The sequence below is a fragment of the Rattus norvegicus genome, chromosome 1, assembly GCF_036323735.1.
Source record: "Rattus norvegicus strain BN/NHsdMcwi chromosome 1, GRCr8, whole genome shotgun sequence".
NCBI lineage: Eukaryota > Metazoa > Chordata > Mammalia > Rodentia > Muridae > Rattus > Rattus norvegicus.
This window is the reverse complement of record NC_086019.1, coordinates 200,982,602-200,988,079: the sequence shown is the minus strand read 5'-3', so window position 1 is coordinate 200,988,079 and position 5,478 is coordinate 200,982,602.

The following is a 5,478-nucleotide window of genomic DNA, read 5'->3' as shown; positions in this document are numbered from 1 at the left end:
GGTCAGAGTTCAGATTCTACACATCTTTTTTTCTGATTTGCCCCTAACTATTTCACATCTTTCAATGCTACTGCAAACAACACTCACGATTCTAATTTTTTAAAAATGTATATGCATTTTTGTTTTGTTTGCATGCATTGTGTCTGTGAATGTCAAATCTCGGCGTTACAGATGGGTGTGAGCTGGAATTTGAACTCGGGTCTTCTGAAAGAGCAGTCAGTGCTTTTAACTGCTGAGCCATCACTCCAGCACCAATGGTTTTAAATTTGAATCCTGATTGTTAATAGGTTAATAGGTGACAGGTAGAAACCTAGTTGATTGTGTGTATATTTGTATCTGCATATGCATGCATGTGTATGTACACATATTTATGGGTGTGGGTGTGCTTGCCTCTGTGTGCATGTGTGGAAGCCAGAGATTTGCTTTGAGTGAATCCTTCTACTGCCTATTATCTTCCTTTTTAAAAGGGAGCGTATACTGAACCTGGAGCTTGCCCTTGTGGCCACTCTGACTGACTAATGAGACCAGACTGCCTGCACTCCCTGTCTCCACTCCAGGACTGCAGCTGCAGGTGAAGACTACCATGTCCAGCTCTTACTTGGGTGCTAGGATCCAACCACGGGTACGTATGCTTGTGCCACAAGTGCTGCAACTCACTGAGCTGTCTTGTCAGTTTCTCTGTCATCTTAAGAACTTTGCCTGCCGACGCCATGTTAAATTCATGTACTAATTTCAGGAGCTTTGGGCAGAGCCCACAGATGGTCTTCCGGTCATTGGACAAAGACGAGTTTTCTTTCTTTCTTTTTTTTTTCTGTCAAGCTGGATGCTTTTAGCTATTTTTCTTCCTCTTCCTGCTGTGGATGGATCTCTGGTACATACTGGGATGGAAGTTGCAGGGACCACATCCTTGATTCTTTACTGATGTCAAGGCCGAGGTGTTAGCTGCAGGTTTCCATGGGTGCGTTTTTCAGGCTGAGGAGCTCTTGTTACTTAGGCTGAGCATTTTTATTAGTAAAAATGTTGAATTCGTGTGGTTTGACCGATTTGTGTTTTTTCCCTCTGAATCTGTTTGTAAGGTGAAATGAATTTTCACATGTTGAGCCAACCTTGAATTTGAAGGATAACCACATCTTGCGAGTCTGTACTGCCCACCTTTTTAGATGAATTAAAAAATAGGAATATATTATATCTACTTATAGGTTTTAATAAAGAATTTTTTTCACTCAAATACATCACATAGTTTGGTTATATTCAGCCCCTTCTGTACTTTCTCCCTCCATCTCCTGCTTGAACTTCCAGTCACTCGTTCCTCTCTGACAGACTTCTGCTTTCATGGCATATATTTGATTTTATGTATCTATATAAAATCTAGGATTCACAAGTAAAATATGTGATATTTGGGTTTCAAGGGCTGGTGTGGCTTATTCACTATTGATGATTCCCAGCTACATCACTTTTACTGAAAACAGCATCAGTTCATTCCTGTTTTATTAAATTCTCCAGAAATCAAATGTATAAGCAACCGTTTGTAATATGAATCATTCCCTATAAAAAGAATCTCTATATATGTCAGTGGAGTTAAGAGAGAACCTGGAAGGATGCCCCTTTCCACCAGGTAAAAACAATACCTGATTTCTGCATGGTGAATGGGATGCGAAAGAAGAAACGTGGTGAGCCTGGAAAGATACGGCACAGGATGCTGTGGCATGACCTCATGCCTCAGAGACTGTTCCTGCTCTGCAAGAGACACGCTGACTGAGGCTCTTGGGGGATGTACAGTTCATCATCTTATGGTGCGCACTCCAGGCCCAACAGTCAAGGAGGGTGCATCCTCCAGGATGCTCTCATTGCTTGAGAAGAAGAGTAGAATGGCCTGCTTATGGTGATGCTTGTCCTGGAAAACCAGGGGATGGGTTAATTTTAAAAAACACACATTCTGGTTTGCTGTGGTAGGCCTGCCTTTCCTCCATGATGGACTGTGTAGCTTCCAACTGTGAGCCAAAGTAACTACTTCCCTAAGTTGCTTCTTGTCAGGTCACATGAAAGAAAAAAGCAACCAACACAGGTAAATGCACGCAGACTTTATATTTGCACTAAATGTGAGACTTGGGTACCTAAGCCTTTCATAAGAATCTAGTTGTGTAGATTTAACTCCTTAGAAGATGCCTTTATTAGGGTGAAGAAAGTACCTCATGATATCAAATGTTCTAGCCCTCCCTGTCACAGATCAAACAATTCTACGACAATAGAATTAAGGTATCTGACAATCAAGTATGTATAGCACATCCAAGATGCTCCCCATTCATGCTGTACACAGACATCTTAGAGGCAGATTTTTCATGGGTCCAACAAAAAAATTCGTGGAAAATTCACAAATCGGCTGTAGACCTGAGGAGAGTTCAGGCCTCACCAGGTTTAGTCTGAGTCACTTTAACCAGCTAGGAAAAGTAGCCCACCATGGACAAGGGGTGGTAAGGTTGTAAGACCTGAAGGGCAGGGAAGAGAATGATGAGCCCTCCTATGTAGGTCATGGTCTTTGCAATCATTATCACACAGCAACATTGGCTACTGTGTAAGACTGGATCCTTCGATGTCCCATTGGGGATTGAGGAGGGGCATCAGTTGCTGGGAGAGAGGAAGTCGTTTTCTTCAGTTGTGTAACCACTGGTAATTTGCCTGTGCTCCAGTGAATAGCCCACATTCATATGTGACCATAACTAAAATCAGTGAGGAAAGGGTTAACTGGGAGAGAAGAGGGACAAGATGGGAGGATGGAGGTAAAAAAATGAGCGCAATACATAGATAAAATTCCGAAAAACATCAAAATGTAACAACTCGTAAGTCTTCAGGTAAATGCAGGAGATGGGAGGGTCCGTGCTCAGGGCTGCATAGAAACAGAGCTCTTTAAAAGAAGAAAGGAAAGAAACGACTCAAGTGCAGAACAATACGGAACGGCGATGTCACCAGGAATGAGCAGGCTTTGCTACCTAGGAGGAGAGAGGGGAGTGACAGATGGCTCCTCAAGACATAGACCTTCAGTTTCATGATATACATTTCTGAGATGAGTTCAGGCTGTAGTCTGTGAAGTCTAAAGTTGAGTTGTCACACTCATTACTACCCTGTCTCACCATCACAGGCGACTGAGCCCAAGATGTCTGTGCTTTGTGGTGTGCATTTACACATGAAGATTTGCTCCAGAGGAAGAGAACCAGGCATCCAGAGGACTCGGTAAGTTTCATTAGAAAAAAAGAGAGGAGTATCTAGAGTGACACATGAGATCGTTCCACCAATACACAAAAGTTGCTTAGGCAGAAATTGTTTCTTGCTATCTCTTCAGGTGCTGAACACCTCAAGCAGCATTAAGGACACACTGGTTCTTCACATGGTAGAGCAGGCACCATGGAATAATCATGGGAGAAGATGTCTCAATTCAAGAACCTTCCTTGGGACTAAAGATTCCCTATACCAACAGGAAGGTGAGACTGCTTGTTGAGATCTCACAGATCATGAAGCAGAGATAAGAGGGGAAGCAGGGATAGTCTAAAAGCCTCTGCAGTGACTCATATTAGAAGACAGCAACAAATTTGCTTAAAGTAATAACTAATTAGAACTATCTACTGTGTAGAACTTTCTAGCACAGCTCCCCCCAGAGCCAGTCTCCACTGGTTTCCTGTCTGTTGGCTTCCTGCCAGAGCTCAGGTCTCACTTATGCCTCTCCTCATCCCTTGTTGGCTGCATTTGTCTGGGAGAAAGTAGTATCTTTGCCTGCTTCTTGATGGACAGCCAGTCTGAGGCCAAGGTGTGCATCTCAGTGTCCTTGTACCTTTCTGACATTAAAGTTAATGCTCTGAGCACACAGTAGGTCCAGTGAGTAGCTCCTTCAGGAGGATCACTGCTACCGAGTTGGTTTTCAGTGAGGGGGTAGAGGACAGACCGCCATGCTGACCAGAGCTGCAATCTTGCATTAGTCATTGTTGCCTAGAAAGACACAGTAATGAGGCTCCAAATACAGTTTCCTCTCCTATCAACCAGCCCTCCTTAGAGCAAACTCTTAGGAAAGGGGTCCCTCCATGATTTGCTGTTGTTGCTTTGAGGCAGCATCTTACTCTGTAGCCTAGGCTGCTCTGGTACTGGCTATGTAGCCCAGGCTAGTCATGACCTAATGGCAACCCTCCTGCTTAGCACTCAACACGCTGAATTACTGGACAGATAGTAAGGAACTGAGGGAAGAGAACCTACTGGGCCTGGAAGTCAGCAGTTCTGGCTACATAGGGTCCATTTGGCTAGCTCAAGCAGATGCCTTAGATTCAATCATTGTTGAGAAGTTGATCAGGGACATTGGCCTCACCAGTATCTTCATATAGGCACAAAGCCACCCTGGTGGGCCAGTCACCTAACTAGTCTATGATAAGGTAAAACTTGAATGTGGGTTATCTCTTTTTAAATTAAAAAAGAGATTTATTTTTATTATTTATGTGTATGTGGAGGCCAGACAAGAATATTGAATCCCCTGGAGCTGGAGTTACAATCACGAGCCATGATGTAAATTCTGAGAACTGAACTTGGGTCCTTTGCAAGAACAGCAAACTCTCTTAGCCACTGAGCCATCTTTCCAACTCCTGTTCTATCAACTTCTTGATTATGAATTTTTGACGTAGGGTTGTGGCACATACATCTAATCTAGCATAGCTATAGTTATTTCATCAGTCAACAATATTGACTGTGATCTCACTAATATATTAGCTTTAAAACAAATGGAAAATGTCAACCGACATATGAGTTAGAGAATCACAAGCTTTTGTGTTCAACTCTGGACACTAGTGGCTTAGGACCTCTATGATCACAGTCATGTTTAAAATAAATCATTAGACTGGGACCAAGGGGGAGGCCTCTGGTCCCCAGGACTTGTTGCAGCCTGCCCGGAAGCTATATACAACAGTAAGAAGTAAAAACTTGTTACATTAGTCTTCCATAAATGGCATATCAAAGTCCAGCTGGGTGATTCCACAGGACTTTGGAACACACCAGTTTACATGGGTTCACTGTATTCAATGATTACTAAACAGGGCCTGACCTTGTGTGAATTGACCCACATGATCCATATATAGGACTCCAAGCCTGAGCTCCTGCCTCTGCAGAAGAGACCCTATACAGTCAGAATGCCTGCTGTCTCAGGTCAAGACATGATCCCACTTGGCTTATATAGTTCACATATTCATATACAACACACACACACACACACACACACACACACACACACACACACACACACACACACACATCCATAGCTCTGTATACCCTGTAAGGATTCAGATCTGCCATGGGTGAATTTCCAAAGCACATCATCTAAGTTGCTCTGTGTGTTAGCGTCTATGGATCTTGCCATAAGGACCTCTCTTCTGAATACAACCAACATGCCCGATTGCTTCTTCATGATTTCTGATTTTTGAGGTGGGAATGGATCCATGCATGCATGTT